The 22,117-nt window shown below is 38.1% G+C and overlaps 1 protein-coding gene across 4 annotated transcripts in view; it reads right to left on the reverse strand.

Annotated features, from left to right (window-relative positions):
- The window catches only part of pde4ba (phosphodiesterase 4B, cAMP-specific a), a 149,314-nt gene that overhangs the window by 18,575 nt on the left and 108,622 nt on the right, over window positions 1–22,117 (reverse strand). The window lies entirely within an intron of this gene.

Genomic DNA, 22,117 nt, shown 5'->3' on the forward strand with positions numbered 1-22,117 from the left:
TAAACATATTGTACATGCTACTTAATTTACTTTTTTTTCTAAACAAAGGGATCTGTAAACATATATTTGACTTTGCATGTCATTTTAAAGTCTGGGGAGACCTTCTAATAAATCCCCATTTACAAAACGGGTTCACATGGGGTGAAGCGTTTATTCAAGAGAAGCAGTGTGTGTACGCACGCCTGCATAACTCTATCATGCTCTGGCCTGAGGTACTGAATACAAAGGACACTTTGAGCAGAATTGTCAGCGGTATTTACCAAACATGAGACACACGACCATTTTAGGATTGTTTTGAAGGTTTGAAGTAGTGTCCCACATTCACACAACAATGTGCATATTCATATCACAGCTCACGTTAGAAACAGTTACACTTCTAAAACTATTCAGTTTCGCTACAGACTTTAAGTAACGCATAGTCGTTTTAGAGCAGTTCTTTCATTCTATTGTGTGTATAGTCTTTTTTATTTCAGCTTACGCTTCATTTCTGAGCAGGACGGGAGTGGATATATTGAAATGTTTTCTTTAAGGAAGCCGGATCTCCTGCTCAGCTTATAAGCGCTTAAACAAGTGAGGCATTGAGCGAACAGGCAGGGAGGAGTGGAGCGTGCAACCCAACCACATGAAGGACAAAATCTCAGTAGACCTCACATGGCCCTAGAATTGTGAACTCATTAGACCACACAAAATGAGCTCGCATTCTCACACACGCTTTCTTTTTTTTCCCTGACGACAGGAAATACAGAGAAAGATTTTTTTCCTTCTTATCATTCCAAAGCTATCAAGTTGAGGCAGTTACCTCACGTAATGATCAGCAGAGGAAATAACTTAATTAACCTAATTGGTTTACTTTGGATTTTTTTTAAGGCAGTGCAGCAATTAAGATTTTTTCAGGATGCCATCATCTATTTAAGCATTTAGCTTTTCTTTACAAAAATGAGATTCTCTACTACACTGGATACTTGTGTGTTTATGAGAGAGAAAGATTGAGAGAGCTTGAGAAAGAGGGAGGGGAAATATTCCAGAGCCAATGGCGTGATCTCTGTCGGGCCACTCACTCCTCCCTCTCCCCGTTTCAGACCATCCATCCCTTGACAGTGAGCCCCCTGTCTCTCTTCCACAAGTGGTATTCTGGAAAATATTCCACACAGATTTATGAGGCCACGCTTCAGAATCAAACACCAAAGCGGGAAGAAAACAGGCCAAGCGGTGTTTATGGTTATGGTGTGGCATGCAAGACAGGAGTTGAATCATGCACTAGTGGCTTGGCCACGTTGTCTTCCATCACCCCTTGCCGTTTCATCATCCAAAGCCTCTATTCTTTTGATGGCCAGAATTTCTCCTTCCAACCTCACTGGACCTGTTTATAGAGTCCTGGTCAATTCCTTAAAGAAGTCAAGTTCGGTAAAAGTCATGAAGGTAATCCCACTGACTCAAGGTTGCTTACACGTTCAACTGGGACGGAATACGGCATTTCGGAAAAGCCACTTTCCAAAAGTTAAACCTGAATTGAATTTCCACCTCCAGTATGATTGGCTGGTAGAGATGGCTGTGGAAACTGGAGAGGAAGCATCTCTCCTTTAAATGAGCGAGTAGCAGAGACAAGTCAGACATACTTTTGATGATAGATAGATGAATGTAGACAATAAAACAATGTAGTGTTTATCGCTAATCTGTCATTTACAAATTGGCTAGAGACATTTTTCTCCTTCCAGTCAGTGAAGCGCAGCTGTTTATTTTTGAATCACTGTTTAATCACTTCAGTTACAATATAATGTCCCAGCTAGCTACATTTATGAAATCAGATTGCCCATTCACATTTAAATTGTAATACAGCACAAGCTTGAGTAGAGTCTAGCTATGATTAGATTTCAAAAGCGCCAAATCATGCATTCAAACAAATGTTTCCTATTAGATGATGTGATTCTGGATAATTTTCATCAGATGAGGCTGCAGCAAAAACAGGAACATCTTCATCAGTACCTTCATTAGAATGTACATTTGTGTTTGATATTTGAGCAGCCAGTAATAAAACGTGAGCTTTCACAGATCAGGGCTTGCAGTTTACTATATTGTTTGATCGACAGCTAATGTTCTCCTGCTGTTCAGAAAGACTATGTCAGCTCAGAGACTTCCAAGTGCCTTTCAAAAGTCATTCGGGTGAAATATAACAGCGCAAAACATGAAGTGCAAAAAAAGCTTTTGCTTTTAATTGATCGTGAATTAGATAATTTAAAAAGATTTCCTATGTTCATATGTGTCAACTTTTTTTTTTTTTTTGAGAATGAGAGTAAATCAGATCAGATGAGATCTTGCATACATTCATTCAGTTCCAAAAAGCACTTTATCCTGATCAGGGTCACGGTCGGTCCTGGTGCAAAATGGGAATATATCTCTAAAGTAAATCTAGTCCATTGCACACACACATTCACACGCTTAATCATAGCTAGGGGCAGTTTAGTGAAGTCAGTCCACCTGGGAAGGTGGGGGAAAACCAGATAACCTGGAGGTAACACATGCAGACACAGGGAACATGTGTGTCCAGACTCGAGCTCAGGATTGAATCGAGGACCCTGGACCTGAGAGGCAGCACTACCACCCACTGTGCCTGTAGCTGTTCTGTAGATCAATAACTGGATTGAAATCAAATGACACAAATGCCGGGTCCAGGGAGGGCATCTGAGGTTAGCACAGAACGATGCATAACAGATCCATCATTTATCAGCATGTTCTCACACACACACACACACACACACACAGTCGATGCTTTGTCCTTTTACCTGACTTGAACCTTTAAAGCAGATCCAGTGCCAGACTTCAATAAGTTCATTGTGTGAGAAGACTCTATCTGACCCTACTAACTTAATTAGTACAAATTAATAAGCCCACACATTCCAATTAATCCCAGTTTGCGATGGGAATTTTTCCTCAGCCAGTTATTTCAGCATGCCTGACAGGTTTTCTTGTTTAAAACAGGTGAGATGGATGCAGGGGCATGATTACCCTCAGTGTGTTCAAATGATTTAATCTTAATGAGAATCAGTTGTACACCATGTCATTTCATAAACTCTGCTTAACAGCATATCTTCAGTGGTGTCATCTGGAGTCATTAAAAAAACAGCAAACTCAAAATCCACAGAAGAGGGAGGTAGAGAGAGAGTGTGACTGGTATCTGATGGAGTCCAGTCCAAAGTGAAAGTCATACTCTTAGATCCTTCAGTTGGTCCCCCAGGTCCAATATTTTCTTCCTCTGCTCTCAGGTCTCTTTCCTTCTAAATACTGAGGAAACAGTAGGGAAAGGATGTGTCTGGTGTGTGACGGGGTAATGGTTGACGAAGTGAGGATATGGAAATGACTTGGAATCAGTTCATGTATCACTGTTTTACTTTGTGCCGACTTCTGACACACTTTACATTTCCTATGAAACATAGCATCAAGGCTCAAATCTCCTCACACATATTAACTATAAAGGCTTACAAATGTTGCAGAACTTTTATCCCTTTGGACAAGATCCACTGAGCTAATGTGGGTTCACTTGTCAATCATCAGGCAAACATTAGAACAGGAACTAGAGTCTGAATGATTCCAACTGCACATTTGGGAGCAGGAACTCCTGAATATGTACAAAATGCCTGCAGGTTGAAAAGAGTTCTGTGCCTTTATGCACTTACGTGAGACAGTAACCTTGTCCCATACCCAGCAATCTGTACATATATAAAAATGATTGTAAATAATGAAACATGACAGGGTGTGTTGTTATAGGAAACTAATTAATGATGATGTGAAGCAGAGTAAATTATCAAGCTGATTATTTGCAAATGTCATTACAATCCAAGTGTCTTATACCACAGCAATTTCTCAAAGCATTTTTTTTTTTTATTTAATAAAATAGTAAAACATCACACTTTTTATCCATTTAGAGTTATATTTAATGTTGTGGAATGTGAATGAAACAAGTTGCTTTTATTGTGGCACACAAACTCTCTGAAGCCTCGTGAAAACTTGTACATTTTAGAACAAATGCATTAAAATAAACCCGTGATTTGGATTACAGCCAGCACTACAGTTACAGAGACTCATCCTCTGATCTAAATTCAGAATTCAATGCTGCCTTAGTTGCTACAGCATTCTGCTAGTAAGAACATTTCAGTATCAATAATGTTTCTGTAATATTAGTTTTCGTCGAACTGTGCAACTTTCTAATTATTTTAATTACAGTGTGAACAGATGTTTTTCAAACTTCGCAGGAATGTTATTTTTGCAACCTTACAGCCTAAGATGGTACATTGCTGAATGTTTTGCTAATGCTTTACGATATCTTAGTACTACTATGATTGGGACAGGAGAAAAGAAATCTGAAGTGCAAAACATCAGAAGATAATTAACTTTAAATGAAACGAAATGGGAAATTAATAGACATTGCAGCATGTAACATCCATGACAAGCTAGTGCTTTATAGATTTGTGCTTTGAATATTGCTATATATATATTCAGGTACTAGATGCAATACAAAATATGTCTGAATTTTTCGGACAAAATAGACAGTGGAATCTAAAAGCTTGAAAGGACCATATACTTCACCACGAGCACTAGCACAGCTGTGAACCTACTGCTTGTGAACTTCCCTGTAATGAGCGTTTCTTATTTATACTGGATTTAGAATAAGTTAAATCTGCATCTGTGTACAGAAACTGAATAGTTCTAATGAAATCACAGAATTCTAATGAAACTGACGAAGGTTGTTTTAGTGAAATAAGTGCCAAACAAAGATTTCTGAGTATTAAAGCTTTTTTTCCAATTATTTCTTTCTCAACCCACAAACAAGAACTAAAACCTTGACAGAATACTCACTTTATTTCAAAAGAAACAAATATTTTTACCAGTTTTTGGGACAAGATCCCATTTGAGTATCAAAATAAAAGAGCTATGCATATCCCATAATCTCTCTCTCTCTCTCTCTCTCTCTCTCTCTCTCTCTCTCACTGGTTGGGTTTGTTTGAAAACTCGCAGGCCCTTTGGCAGAAGAGCTCACAGGGGAAGGGTAGTGTGTCTGCTTTATGGCTGTGCTGACGTCAATGGCATAATTCAGATAGTTAGCAGGGTGCATTGCTCCCCACCAGGCCACTGCCAAAACCCGACACAGACTTCCTTCTCAGCCAGGCAAACATCTGCTCGTCTAATACAGACACAGTTTCCAACGCAGACCTGCATGTCTGACTATGCTGGAGTGTCTGATTTTGCTTTGAAGTGTTGTGTTTACTCTCTAATAGCATATAACAGCATACAAAAGAATACACAAGGTTAGAGCCTGAAAAGTAAACCTATTCCGTTATAAAGGACAGGAAAGAATGTGTATCTGGACTGATTCCTGACTGTGTATTCACAGCAGCCCATGTGACACTTACATTTCTTGTGTGACTTCTTGTTCATTGTTTTAGAAAACTGTTTTGATTCAAATCACAAGCGGAAAAAACGGCTATAAGGATTCCGCTGAGGCCTAAAAAAAACTAAAAACATAGAGTTCAAGCAACAAGCATTCATCTCTGATCATAAGCAGATGGACAGCATGAACTGAACAAGCTTTAGAACGTTAGATCTTTCCAGCAAGTATGTCTCATGCCTTGTACAGAGGCATCTGCCCTTTCTGTTCCCCCCTAAAGATAGTAATGTTGTGTGTGATGTCGACCTGATGCCCCAGCTGCCGTGAGAGACTCGACGAAGCCGTGCTGCACATTTGTAAAAGTCAAGCTCTCCCATTACCAACCAAACTATTCAAGTCAGCTGAAGAGACGCAGTGGAATTTTATCGCCTTCCACTTTACATGTCTAATATTTAATTCATTTTGCAAAAAGATTACACAAACTGTTTTTTTAGAAAAGCTGTATTGCATGGGCGTATATTATATTCACAAAGCATCTCAAAGTGACAGCTGAATGGGACGTATAGAGATTTCTCAGTCACTATGACAGTTGCAGAATATAATGGTGAGGCCTGCTGTTAAAAAAAAATAAATGTATGACAGGATGCTGTGATGTAGCCTGATGTGAAGCGACGTTATTGTTGTTACCCTAGAGTTGATCATTCGCCTATAATGATGTGTCCTGAAGTCCTTTATTCCTTTTATCCCACAGCAATTTGCTTTCTTGTTAGGAGGCACAGTAGTTTAGTGGTTAGCATGTTTGCCTTACACCTCCAGGGCTGATGGTTTGGTTCCTGCCTCTGCTCTGTGTGAAGTTTGCATTTAATCCACATGCTTTGAAGGTTTCCTCTGGGTACTCCAGTTTCCTCCCCTAGTCCAAATACATGTTTTTTAGACTGACTAACATCTCTAAATTGTCTATGTGTATGAATGGATGTGTGTGTGATGGACTGGCACCACGTCCAAGGTTTCCAATTTGTGCCCTGAGTCCCCTGTGATTGGCTTGAGGTTGCAGGATAAGTGCTACAAATAATAGATGGATTGCACATCTATATCTTTTAATGTTTAGATTAGGTGTTATAAAATGTCTCCAAAACATGTCAGTCTGGTTATCAATTATGTTTAAGCAGCTAACACAGCTTTTAACAGTCATCCCTACTTTCACAGCTACTCTTACAGAAAATAATTCAACACCCTCTAACTAATCATATTTGAGAATTCAACAGCTCTGTAGCATAGTATTTGTTTTCAAATTCTCTTTCATTTATAGGTTGATCCAGAGACTGAAATCAGAAGGCCTGCTCTCAGTCAGCTGACATAGAGGGACGCCAAATTCTAAAAATAAAAACTTCTGAAAACAAGACCTATGCAATACACTGTGCAAGAGGGAAGCTGTCAAAATTAAATACAGTTTACAACCTGGAGCCAAAATAAAGGTAATTTACACTTAGAGCCCTTAATCAGAATGAAATATTAAACAGCGGAAAAGGGGTGCACTGTATTTCTGAAAGCTCTCAACTGAAACCTGGAAAGAAAGATGTAGAGAAAGTCAGATATTTATCTTTTGCTAAGCAGCATGAATCTATCACAGAACAATAAATTACCGTGGCTTATATAAGCTGTTGTGATTTAATTTGAGAGGTGTATGAAAGCTGCATGGTTTGCACCAGGACACACTTGTGATAAATGTTTTGATGTGATAAATCACATCACAGAGAACAGCAGAAGAAAAACAGCACAAAGCATTACTGAATCATTACTCGTGTGATATACTAAGGTGGAATAATGGGACTGCGATGGTGTAATATGTCAGGGTAATAAACGAAGGAAAAGTCTTTGTAGAGCCACCATGTTCCTGTTGACTATTTGAGCAATGTAAAAGTACCTTCATGTACCACATTCAAATGCGTGACCTTATTCCCATGTGAGGACAAGTCATCTTTCGTTTCACATGCAACAAGGCCTCAGTGTGCAGCACTGCTTCAGGCCTAATTGCTAATAGAATATTATTATTTCAAATATTCTCATACAAGTGCGATTGCTAGCATATAATCACTGGAAACACTTCAGTATGAAGTCAAACGCTGCATTAAATATTTACTTCGTAGGGAAAGGTTAAAAGTAAATAAAAGTGCAAATGGTCAAGGAGTCATGGGGTAGTTAAGGGCTATGACATAATGGAATGGCTTTCTCGATCTGGTAAAAAATAATGTTTCTGTAAAAAATATTATAAAAGATGCTTAATTGAATTGCTGTTACTGCTTTCCCTTATTTATTGCTGTCCATGTCTTCATGCTTTGTTTATTTCATTTACAGTGATTTGTGTTATTATTGTTCATGTGTATACATCTCTTACACATAAACACATGGCATACACATACTGTATATACCTAATAAATAAATGTTATTTACCCATTTATATATAGTGATCAACTTAATTGCTACTATTTTGTTTTTCACATTGATGCAGTATTATTATTTTCATAGTATTATGTTAATTTAGTCTTTTCTATAACATTGTGAAAATATATTATTGTTAACTAGAAGCTTTAAATAAGCCCGCAGGAGTCTCTTCTTGCACTATATATAATAGTATATTTTTTGTGATATGTGTATATTTTAAATTGTGCAAGGAGTGAAGTGGTTGTTTGGCAACATTAGCCAAATGTATTTAGTGCATTCCTTTCCTTTGTCCTTTCCTTTGTCCTTTTCTTATCTTATTGTAGGTGTGTCCTCACTTCTGGATTATAATAATTGTGGTTTCTGCTGCTTAACACACTCTAACTGCCTCAACACAGGATATAAGTCCAATATCCCAATCGATGAGCTGGTATGAATATTAACATATATTAATATTAAAACATGATGTATACATGATATTCAGATTATCTTTATTTGTGTTTAAGGAGTAGTTTATTTAGAAATATTGGTACTGATAAAGAGCTGTTCCTGTAAGTGTTATAAAGCAAGGAAGAATTTTATCATTTTATTTTTTGATAAAAAAACTTCCTGTTACCTGATATGACATTTTTAATGGTTTATGTCATTTTTTCGCTCTTGAAGACATATTAAAAGGTCACGTTTTTAGTGCCCAGGGGTTTTACACTTACTCCATTCCTATTCCCCAAACACACACCTCTCTCACTGGAGACCAGGTCTGTTTGAAAATATTTGTAATGATGTCATCCCATCTCTAGGGGTTTGGAGTACATAAACATTGTGCACAGCTTAGATCTGAGGCCAGTTTGGCACATAGGGGTGAACCGATGGCTTTGGGACAGCGGTGTGGTATTCCTCACCTCCGCACACAGAATCAACACATGCTGCACATCAGTCGAGCGGCCGGCCTGCTACGACATGTAAACATCACACGCAAAGTTTCTCACATCAGTCAAAGTCATCTAGTGGTCAAACACCATCACGTAGGCATGGTACACACACACACACACACACACAAAGCAGAAAGATCTTTAGCTCCCAAGTAAAGGTAACAATCTACACACCCCCACCACCCCCACACAGACACAGACACTCAGCCGGACACTTGACTCAGTAGGGATGTGGTGTACAGAAATCTAGTCGAGCCGTCATGGTTATCACACAGGCTTCCTTTGGGCTGACGTTTTCCCGACAGACGGGAAGACCCTGTGTGTTTGGGTGGCCTGTTGCTGCCACTGTTGCTATGACTACCATGCCCAAAACAGATGATGGGAAAGGATTTGGCTGACGATGTTCTGCTGTTCCTAAACGGTGCCTGTGTTTAGTGAGTGTCTGTACTTTATAAATGAAGCCTTTTTTCTTATAAGTGTCTTTTTTTCTGCAGTAGTTTGAACATTACAGGAAATAAGGGAGAGGAGGGAGACAGCAAAAGGGAAAAAGGGAACAATGGCAAAAGTGAGAGGTAATAATTTATAAGGAAATGAGTTTAATTTACACTGTATAGAGGCTTTCATTTAAGAAAAAAAAAACACATGACTGTTTCAAAGAAATGAGTAAAGGCAAAGCCAGACAAATGTAATACAGAATCCAGAATCCAGAAAAAAAAAGATCAGAGATAAGAAATAATAGTGGAAGGCAGGTTTTAAGCTGGACTTCATAGAAGCAGTTCCACAGTGCTTGAAAGAGAAGCATTAATAGAATGTTTCCTATTCCTTTATTACTGGATGAGGACAAACAATGCATTAGCAGCCCTGGTTAGCCTGTTTAATGGCGCATGCCGGCGTGTGAGGTCAGTCGAGGTCCTGTGCTGGAAAACCGCCTGGATAATAATGTGTCAACTGAGTCTGAACACTACATAGCCTGGGAACAAGCAGAAAGTGTGGGAGACAGAGCAAGTGAACAAGGCCACACACACTGCAAGTGCTATGGCATCACTCTGTGTGTGTGTATATGTGTGAGTGAGTGAGTGACCTGACAGGACATGGTCACAGAGCAAATTACCACAGCTACGTAATAAAACACGTCAACCCCTAAGAGTTAATTATTTTCCTATAACAGCACATCACAATGCTTATTCCTCTTATAGCACAGCATTTTTTTACATTTGTTAATTTAAAAAGCACTTTATAGTTCCATATAATTACGTAATTATTACATGGAACATTCAAAAGAGTTATCATTTATAACAACCACATTGTCGTTTCTTTTTCTCTTTTTTCTTTTTATATATATATAAGTCAGATGAACTTCTCCATTCAGGAAGCTTCACCATAATGATGTGTAATCATATTTCTTTTTCATTAACATTATCTGAATCAGCTTAATAGATGCATTGAATTACTGTCAGAGCTTCTGATATTGAAAATTAAACATGATTCTGCTGACCAATCAGATTTGGGAATTCAGCAGTGGTATACAACAGAACAAGAAAATGAAAAAAAGAAAAAGAGAAGCTGCAAAGACTCTGAAAATCCAAAGCTAGATTATATGCATATATGAGTTAATAAAAAAAGCATCACTATATGGAAATATACATACACAGTCCTTCTAGATGTTTTTTTTTTGTGATTGTTGTGGTCAAAAAAGATTGATTTTGCTGCCGCTTTCTTCAGATTTTTTTTTACTTGAAATGAAAAAAAAAATTGCAAGCACTTCTTCTAAACTCCTAGAAGTGAAGACACATATGTAAGTACTTTCTATGATAGCTGGACACATGTTTGATGCATTAAAGAGTTGATGATGTCACATGACATGGCCATTTCCAACAGAAAATGAGCAGTAATTTTGAAAAAATGTAATATATATATATATATATATATATATATATATATTGTATCAAATATTGTGGAATTTGCTTGATTTTATGTTTATTTCTGTGATTGCAAAATTGTGAAATCCAGGAGGACTGCGTACAGTATACACGCACACACACCTGCACTGTTAATTGTGTTGGTTTCGCATAAAAGCACTTGTTTGTCTTGTGACTAAATGCCTGCTCAGTTACTTTATTGTGTCCCATGGCTGAAAAATGGCATCATCATCAGGGTTACAAGCCTATAGAACCATGCGTCTTGAGGCATTTGACAAAACAGGAAGTGCTTTTGATATTTCCTGGAAACCATTATACAGGAACTCAAGGCAAGCATTCTTGTGATAGTGAGTGATTCAAATGGTGACACAAAGACATAGTCATAGACAAGCACACAAACCATGGTTAAAACACTGGTTATGGTTCTAAAACCACAAACACATATCAATCCAACAAGGAACTACATTATACGGGAACAGAATCATTACAGGAAACTGTGAAATAACCGCATGTAGCCTCTGACATTAATTTCAGCCATTAGTTTTGTGGCTGTGGAAACAAATGCTGAGCTCATGTCTTCTGCCAAGGAGGGAATTACCAAAACCTCAGTGGTCAAACTCGCATTGCTCCAGGATTACTCGCTAATATTGCTGTTGGAGATCACTCGCTCCATTCCGGACTGAGGCAGGACCCCCAACCGGGCTCCTCAGTGACGGTGACAGTGACGCAGGTTTGCGTTCTCTCGACTAGACCACCATAAAGCCCACCATTGTACTTCTCTGAGCAAGCAAGCCACGAAAAGCATTAGACAGATTACATAAACCGGGGAGCATTATTAGGCCTAAGGCAGCTAGATCTAACAATATTAGCACTCTGTTAAAAAAAAAAGCAGCTGGCTACATTGTGCTGCTTTAAGATCAGATTTCATTGCAGTGGTCAATCCTGCTTTATGGCACTAAGCCTAAATCAATAAGACTGAATTATGCCATGTGGCCTCAAGCTGTGATCAGCAGTCAATGTTCAAAACACACATGCTGATCCCTTCCAATGAAGGTTTACAGCTCTGAGTGATCCCACGTCACATACAGGGACTGGACCAAAAGCTCTGCACTGACATAAGCGTTGTGGATCTCAGTAAGGGTCATGCTTTTGCGTGAGGAGCAACGTGAGAGGCCTAAGCACACTTTTCCAATCGTCTATAGTGCTCTTGAGGCATGAATACCCTGTTTATCCTTCAAACTGAACTTTGGAAAGCTCTTGGTTTTTCTGTACAGCTGGAGAATCTTAACTGTCCATCAAACAAAGGGGAAGAGGAGCAAACAGCAAATAGCTCACTGATGTCAAACTCGTAATGTTACTCAGAAACCAGGAAGCATGAACCATTACGAATCTCTGAGAAGGAAGATGTCTTCTATAAATGCTAAATGAAAGTCTCTGTACAGACGAAGCGTCTGATTTGAGCGTCCAGACTGAATTTGTTGAAATATGAGGTGAAAGATCACGTTGTATGATTTTGCTAAATAAAAAAACAAGAATGATATAGTTTTACCTGTATGGAGAAAGACGAAAGCAAGTTCAGAATAACCTATTGATACATATTAAAGTTTCAGCTGATTAGTATTCTTCTGTGGGATTCTAGCTGTCATGTAAGGTGGAATCCTTATAATACTCATCTTTAAGCACCTCCTACAGCTTCAGCTGACTTTTAAACACCAACAGAGAGCTAACAGGAGTTACCAGAAGAGATTCAATGCCCCTTGACATTAAGTTTCTGGAACTGTACTAAAGAAAATAAATGACATTCTTCTAAAAGATATTCACTTTTTCAGGTCATCCTGGAAGAGACCAATCCCATCCGGAGAAATGAAACATCACAGGATAAAGGTGATGAAGTAGATGAACTCAGAAGAACTCTATTCACCTGTAGTGGCTCATCCTCTAGTTATTCAAATCATGCCAACTAATTAACAAACTAACAAACTAGCTAACTAAATAAATAAATGCCTCTCACTGTATGACGTAGACTTTTTTCCGTTAATTTGTCTCCATCAATGTGAACCAGCTCCAAGTATTAAACAACTGTCAGGCTCTGTCCATGTAGCAAAGACAAGCAGTTCAGTTTATTTTCTATGTTCACTCATCAGGCAGAAAATGATGATTTCCTGACATGGTATTACTGTTATTAAGCCCGAAAATCTGGGAAAAGTCTGTATTTCCTATCTGTCTTTTGTCTCTGTCATGCCTCTTCCTGTCCTAGCTCCATGCCTATGAAAAGACAAATGCGAGCCAAGCACCAATGAGGGAGGTGAGGAAGTGATGCTGCGAGTCTGCAGACATAAATGAGCAAAACGAAACAAATGCTTGGGATGACTTTCGTTGTTTGTTCCTACAAATTGCACTATTTCTCGTGACTAAACTGATGATGCTGCAATAAAGTATTCAGGCTAATTATAGACCCTGACTATTCTTACTGAAAGTGACACGAGTGGACACCACAGAAAAAAAATATTTATAGAAAAATGGGATTCCCTGCAGAGAATAGGAAATGGACCGTTACTGGATATAAGGCTTAGTGTTTATATAAACACTGACTTGCTGAAATTATCTGCCCTTTCCAGTCCTTTAACTGGAAGTGCACCTATATTTGACGCTTATCCCTTATTAGACAAGCAGAGTAATGGAGGCACCATGGAAACTTATCATGCCTGCCCTTCAGGGTTGTTTTTCATTTTAATCTAGTTATCATTCCATATTAAAATGGCACGGCAGTGATATGGCTGTTATGCCAAGGACACGCTGAGTGGCATTTCAGGCATTGCTTTAGGGTTGGACTAGCTGTTGGGAAAGACTTCAGTTCCCGAAAGCTTGATCAAATAACATCTTAGCCCTCAAACACTCCGATGTTGTCAGAATATGATCAATGGCGGAGAACTGAGTGGGTTAACGTGTGCTCGAAAGGAGCTGTGTGCCAACGCAGTCGAAGAGTGCACTGTGGAAAGGACATATTTACTAATGATAGGACACTTATGAGCGTAGATACATCATTTCAAAGACCGGAAGTTATTTCTCTTTGGCCAAACCGCTAATAAAAGCAGACGGACAAGAAAATCTGTGTACAAGCCAGACATGGTGGACTACTCAGTGCTTATCGCTGTTGTGACTCCATGTTAATCTCCGTAAGATAAAGCTTCTCCTTAAAAGGCAATCGGTAAAGTTCTAACTTATGGTTTAGTTATTTATTTTATGACACAGCATTGCTGTATTCTCAAATCTGCAAGCTTCATAACAGCAATAGTCCTAGTTCTATAACAATAGTTCAATACTTCCAGCTGTACATCTTTGGTTCTGTTAATGTGCCTGTACAGCTCATAAATCTCATAATAATCTAAGCAGAATAATTATTCGATTTAAAAAAACATGTTTTCACTGAACAAAGAAAAACATACTGCGTACTACACAATCATCAGTATGGTGAGGTTTTCTGTATAGAGACGTTTATTTAACATTTAAGGACAGAGTCTCCAGAGTCAAGGCTTTAAAAAGGTCAGAAAATTTCCGCCATGGAAAAGTCCTCAGGATAGAGCAGCTTTCCAGCTGCTTAATAACAGTCTGCAATTCTTTTTGTCTTATAAACTTCATGAGAAAAAAAAGAAAGGCTGGTGAGGGAACAACTGTTTATGGCTGCGTTATTATAAGGATCTTGTCTTGCAGATCCGTTACACAATATTAAAAATAGTTAAAAAGTGTTAATGAATAAAAATATTTTTTTTTGGTAAATAACTGCACTGTAAAAAAAAAAAAAAACATTTTGGGATTGCTAAACTTAAATAAATGAAAATTTTATATTCTGAATTGATATATTTTATATGTCTGAAACAATGACCATTGATAAAAGGGCTATACAAATATGGATTCTATTCCATAAAACAGTGCTCCCTATTTGTGTTTAATTTTATACTAATAAATAAATAAATAAATCCTATTATTAAATAAAAACAATATTCAGCTACAACAGTGAAACTAATAGTAAACTTTCATGAATATTTAGTGTAAGGAGCAGGAGGAATGTATGCTTAGTTCCACCTAATCTGTTAACTCTTAACAGGAAAGTGCATTTGCAAATGTTTTTCTCTCCTTCCCACGTTGTCAAATCAGTCACTTACCAAATCAAAACATTCTTATCATAACAAAACACTCTGATTACTATTAAGAGCTAGGAACCCTTTATTCCCAGTTGGACCGCTGGCTTGCAACAGTATGTGGAAAAAATCTCAGCAAGCTTAACACCTCCAAGATGCTTTCCTGTTGGGAGACTTTGAAAAGAGGGCACCTGATAAAGCAGACCACCGCACGTGTCTGTTTGTGTTTATGATAAGACGTGCAGACGTACAGGCCACACACACACACACACACGCACACACTCGTTGTGATAAGAATAGAGTCGTACAGAGCACCTGTTGGAAGCATCACAAGGCTGACAGACTGGCAATCTAAGCATCACGGCTTTTGCAACAACAACCCTGGTGTGTCTACGTGACAAAGTAAGCACCTCTGAAGTGTCTATGTGAAAGAACAGCACCTTTACCTATATCAAAGTATCTCATATAGCTACAGTTTTGCTTGGGATAACACCAGAATTTTGGCCATTCTTACGCCATTCACTTTAGCTTCTTTGTATATCAAAGACATAGTTAAATAGAATATTAAAAATGATTTAAGAGGTTTTCTTCTTATCAAGTATATATATCAAAGCCAGAGCACATGGCACAAAAGATCCACAATTCATCTTAGATGTGTCCTGATCTGTTTTTCTCTCCTACCTTAAACAGTCTTAACGCTTTACATCATCTCAGAACCACACACTAAGAGAGCACCTGAGGATACAGAGCCGTGTAATTATCTTCACACGTGCCTAATAATAGAAATAAACCTTTCTTCCTGAAAGTGACACAGAAGTGCACCAGGGAATTATTTATGCAAAAACGACATCTCTGCAGGGAAATGCAAATACATCTTTACTGGGTGTCACATGGTTGAGATTTATGAAAACCAGAAATATTACCTTTTTCCCCAGTACACTGGAGCTCAATTCGACTTATCTGACATTTTTAATCAGTATAAACAAATGAATGATTTTATGGCTGCGGGTCTGATATAAAATGAGTCAGGGCTCTGTTGGCTTTTAGTGAGAGAAGTTTTTGAGAGAAGAACAGAATTTTAGTGGTTGAAGATAACACCACTCTGAATAAGCCCTTGGGGCATCTCAGAGAGCAGAATGGGTTTAATATCACCATTTACTTGAAGGATTTTTGCCCCTAGTTGGCTGAGTAAAGCAGAAACATTAATATTGTGAAAAACTAACATTATGAAATACTACAAATTATTAAAGCCTACTTTCATAGAAGCCAATTAATCACCACTGTGCAGTGTGCAGACAAGACAAAGACATTTAATGCTGAATATGGACACATCCAAAACAGTTGCAAAACTGGCCACTGGTTAAAATGTATCTATTATTTCTTAAACCGTGAATAAAATAAGCTAATTATTAAGCTCCTGCATTCAAATCAAATCTATCCAGCCAATAGGCTCTAATGCATTAATCAATGTGGATGTTAATTGAAAAGATTGGTTAAGTAATGTTCATTAGAGAGACCGGAGCTCTGTTTTCTGATTATCAGTTATTTGAATAGTGCTTTAATAATGGAGATGGTCAGGAAGCAGCTTCACAGAAATCTATGAATTCAGGATATAAATTATACATTCATGCCTAATGAGCAAGCCAGAGGAAAGGAAAGGGAAAAATTCCCTGAGACGATATGAGGAAAAACTTTGAGATGAACCCGACAGAAGGGACCCATCCTCATCTGGGTGACACCAGAGACTGAGAATATAAAATAATGAATGGAATGAGTCTCCAGTGTCAGAACTGGCTCTGTAATGTGTTCTACCACAGCAGGATATTTAGGATATTCAGGATAGGAAACTTTCCATTTTGATGGTTTTTATTTCTCATAAAATAAAAAAAGGCAGGAAGTGAGATGAGGATTAATTATACTTGACATCATGCAACAGGTATTTTTTTGTTGTTGTTTTTAAAGAGAAATGTTTGATTATGCTGATGCAATATCAGCATGCATTAATTATGAATCTAACTCAAACTGCCTTTGAGTTGAATGTGTACTAAGGCATTATCTTGTAGGTGTGTATGTGTGGTTGAGGTGACACAACAGGATACAGAAGTATACACTCTGTTCTATCAACATGGCTTAATCTGACTGACAAATAACCATGTGCAGCTATGAAGCTTAGTACAATACCAGGGTGACAGGGGCAAATCCTGTGAAAGGAAGTAGTGGATAAGAAAGCTTTTAAAAGCTCTTAATTACAGCAGTCAAGAATCATTAACCCAATAAAGACATATTCTAATAACATGGTTAATGGTGATTTTATATCTCACCAGGAAACACTATGCTGTTTCCCAAAAGGCTTGTGTCAGATTCTTCAGCATTCTGTATGATGAAGCTTTGACACATCTTAGATTGGAATTGGATCATCTACAAAGTTTGCCACCTTTAAATGAATTTGTTAAGGCCCTCCTCTTTTGTAATGACCAATCACAAGCTTGGTCACATCCACGGAGTTCAGGCGAATCCTGTGCACGACTTTCGTTTGCTCTGCAAATATATCATATACATCATGGAAGTTAGTAGGAAGTAAGCTGAAGCCTGAGATGGAAACTTGTGTTCTTGCAAACTTATTCTTTCATTCTTAACCCACAGCGTATGACCGTGAAGCAAATCTGAATGATTTACCCAGAGACTCTGTTTACGTTCGTGTTGTGGCGTCATATGTACCTGTGATGTTCTTGTTTACAAACGCAGTAGGAAAAATCTTCTCACTATCAGGACATTTCACATAAACATATGATGTCAGAGGAGACACACACACACACACATGAAACAGACATGGACACAAATACATGAATGCACAGTCACATACATTATTCTCGTAAAACATATGAATTGAGAAGGATTCACCCAGGTACACTGACCAACTGCTCTCTTTTTCAGATTTGCTCATCTCTTCAATCTTGACTTTTTTTTTTTTAAACATGATACTGCTCTGACATGGCCCTGAAGAGGTCAACCACAGAGCGTCCATGGATAAGAGAGGATTTAGCAGTACTTCACAGTACGACTTGTCCTGATAAAAGATATGAACTGACCTAGACACAAATCTGTATGTGAATGTGATCATTACTGCGTGTGTGAGCATTTGTGTGTGTGTGTGTGTGTATATGAAAACTATGCTAGCAGCCAATCTTTCCCCATAAAAAAACGTTCAACATTTTCCCACTCATTAACTTGCAGGTAGAATCATCGCTCGGCATGTGAGAGAAGCTCACACGCACACGCACACACACACACACACACACACACACTGAAAAACACCTCCAGGGTTCCGGTGGATTCCAACAGTGAGGGGAAAAACAGGAAAAATCTGCGCTCTCCTTCCTGCCCTCTGACCCTGTTTGTGTGACACGCAGGAAGCAGTTTAGGAGCAGACAGGAGGTCAGTTGTTCTCTCATTCTCATTGTCTCCATAGCTGAGGGTTACATCATTAACTCGACTCGACAGACATGGAGACTCATAAAGCCTGAGTGTGTCATTGTGTCTGAGGAGGATAAGGAGGATGTTTATGTCAGGCAATATAAGATTCTTTAAAAAAAAAAAAAAATAGTGCACAGGTGTAAACAAGGCAGAATATGAAAGAATGAAAGAAAGCAGGAATTGACAGATGATAGACAACTTCCCTCCATTTACTCTGTGAGAGGAGGATCTTCCATGTGATGTGTTTTCAAATATGTCTGTATCTTGTGAAAGGGGAAACAACGGCGATGACGTGATACTGAACATGGGAATCGAGACAAATATGTGTCACTATGTCAGTGTAATAAAGTCTCTGTCAACAGGTCAGTCAACAAAATGATGGCAGGATTGGATCAGAATCAGATTCAGCAAATACGCATGCTATCAAAAAGGAAAAGAAATAAATAAAAAGAAATAAATAAACATTATGCACAGATATTTTTGCATAAGCTTCAGTATATCCCTAAAAACAAGTGTCTAAATTGTATTTTAATTGTTCAGTTGTTAAGGTTTTATCTTACAGGCAAACAACAACAACAAAATCAACAACAATGTCAAGCAGTTTTAATTTGATTATTGTCCTATTACACCACATGCCAAATTTTTTTATTCCTCTTATGCCACATCATACTTTTTTCCTCTGATTATAGTTCCATTTAATATCTGGAGCATCTGTGAAACAAGTTAGTTCCTGTTGTCATATGTGGCAGCTACAGACAGTCATTTCCTTAACAGCCTCTCTCTTTTCTTTACCAAGTCCTTACTGACTGTTACAGATCAGGAACACTTCACACTAATTTCATAGACCTTAAATTAATATCTCCTTATAGAAAACATCATCGTATCAACAAAATATAGAGTTTTCTTTCAAAAATAACATTTTAATCTGTTTGTTATCGCTCGCAGGTTACATGGAGTGTCCACCATACATGAACTCTTTTTTTACCAGAGGTCAGAAAGCCTACATTAACGCCTGAGTGTTTGTTGTTGTTCAGAACTGAATGTCTTTGTCATGTCACACTCCACAATGGTGGTTAACAGCTCTTATAAAAGCAGACACTCAGAGCTTTAAGCTCTAAATTTGTAGTTTTTCTCAAGTAACTTTTTACTTGGCCTACAAGGTGCAATATATTCTTATAAAAGTTCCAAGTGAGTGATACCAAACCCATTTCTGCATTCTCTGAGATGCCCCAAGTGCTTGTTCATAAGCACCTAAAGTTCGAAGGTGTTTACCTTCAACCACTAAAATTCTGTGTAAAGTTATCCAACAGAGGGGAAAACATCTCATGCTGAAAGCCAACAATGTCCTGACTCATTTTATATCAATACTGTGGTGATATATTAATTCATAAGTCAGTTTCCCTTACACAAATGGAATGCCAGTATACTGGTAAAAAGGGTTCATTGACATCCTTGCAAATGACAATCAGATGTCAGTATAAACCTGAGGACCTTTTATAGTACAGCTATAAAGACAATGCTGCCTGAGCTGCTGTTATAGAAACCCAATCAACACCTTCTGAATAACCAGACACAACAAGCATGGCAGCAAAATTTAAAATACTTCTTTAATGATTTTTTAAAAATATATTTTCATTTTTGCAATGCCCATGAACATTTGCGTACAATAGAAGTCTTCCTTTGTGGTTATGACATATGTACCTATTTAGTGTGTCAGCAGAGCAACAATGCTCAGTTGTTATAATACACACAATGTTTCAATTCTGTTGGCAGCTGAAAAAAAACACAAACAAGTACACTCTTGCACAATGCGGTGGTGTACACAACGCTGCTATAAGTTTCTAATTGTGCGTGCTAATGGTAATTAAACACAGCGTCAAAACAAATGAATAAGTAAATAAAAACGTAGCGCACTGAGACACTGAGTCACTTCAGCTCTGTATACTGGTAAGATTGATCAAGGCTGACTGGCTTCAGGAAGTGTATACCAGTCCACCTGGGCGGAGGGGAAGTCAACAAAAGCCACATGCTGCAGACTGACGTCAATCACAACCCACTGCACCTGACAGGAACACCTCCTACTGATAATACACACCTCGCTCTCTTACATTCTCTCTCTCTCTCTCTCTCTCTCTATCGGAGCTTGACTCTTTGTTCTTGTTATAAATGACTAGCAAATAGAGGAACTAATGAATCTACTGAAACGGTAGAATGAGGAAGTTCGTGACACTGTTTTTTTTTAGTAACATTTCCTTCAAAAAAAATATGAAATAAAAATTCAAATAATCTTTTTTCCAAAAAATAGTTTTTACAAATTACGGCTTTATTTTTACTTGATTTAATAATACAAAATCCTGAACGTCATGTGAACTGTCGTGTAAGGTGGAAGCTTTATATTTCTCAAGTACAGCTTCATCCCTTCCAGTATTACCTCACCCAAAACAAACGCAGCCAAGGATTTCTCAACTACTACAGCATTTTCCCTGTTTCAGAGAAATGCTTGTGTTTCTCTGTAGCGCAGGCTCCAGCTTGCATCTGTGAATTTCTGATGTGACGCTCCATGCGTCCCTCAAGGCCAAAGCGGGGGAATTTGATGGAATTTTCCCAGCCATTATCCCAAAATGCTGACCTCTCTCTTCAGACAAAACAGTCCCCTAAAATGGTATTGTGTGGCCAGTTCAGCAGGTGTGTGTAAGTGTGTGTGTGTGTACAGTGTATGTAAGGGTTTGAAAGCTATAGGGCAAATTATTGTACTTATGCTGACATTAGGCTCAATTCCGGTAAGGAGTGTGCATGCACACGTACACCATCATCACTGCTACGAACGTACTCTAGTCTCCCAAGGCCTATAAACAGAAACTAGACTCAACAATGTCAAATATGGGCAATATAGTATGGTGTGTTTGAGGGTGGGTAAGTGAATATGTGTATGGCCATGAGTATGGGAGCAATAAGTGCTTGCCACTTCCTGTGGGCTTCCACTGCTCCTGTACTAGACTCAACAATAGGTAATGTTCTGTGTGTGTGTGTGTGTGTGTGTGTTTTGTCAGGTCAATCACCAGAGTCTAGCCTGCAGATGAATGATGGTATATGAGAAGATGCTGGGAAGAGTGTGGGGAGTCACGTAGCCAAGTGTAACATAGTGAATTCACTCTAACTGGACAATTCCGCTGGGGCATTAAAAAAGAAAAATTCTATTTTCATCACTGTTATTTTTATTCACTATGATGTTTTTATGTTGTTATTACTCCTCCCTACACATAGTATGGGCTGCCTAGACTAGTTCCAGTTGTAGGGATGGATGTCAAGTCAGAAAAATTGAGGCAGGCAGTACAGAAAGCAGCGTAATGCATTTTGTTAATCTGAAAATATTTCCATAAAATAACTGCATAAAACTATGTTGTTTATAAAAAGAAAATCCGAAAGGAATTTCTCCCAATGATATTTTTATTGTCCTTTGAGTACATATGAAATAAAATACTGGCACTGATGTATACTTTTTCTTTGATGTTATTCCTTCTAAATGCACTGCTGTGTTAGCTTGAATTTTCCCTACAGGGGATTAAATAAAGGTACATCTCATCTCATCTCATATCAAATCAAATCAAATCAAACTGATATATTTAGACCTGCTTACTTTGCACTTAGCTTCTATTGCTGGTTAGATGCTTAACTGCACTTTCTTGTACTGGTACACTGCACTGTGACAAAAAAGTCTAATCTAATCTAATCTAATCTAATCTAATCTAATCTAATCTAATCTAATCTAATCTAATCTAATCTAATCTAACTGGAATATTTGAATCATGACAAAGTGATGTCAAGTGACTTTATTTT

Source organism: Hemibagrus wyckioides, linkage group LG11, assembly GCF_019097595.1.
Source record: "Hemibagrus wyckioides isolate EC202008001 linkage group LG11, SWU_Hwy_1.0, whole genome shotgun sequence".
Lineage (NCBI taxonomy): Eukaryota > Metazoa > Chordata > Actinopteri > Siluriformes > Bagridae > Hemibagrus > Hemibagrus wyckioides.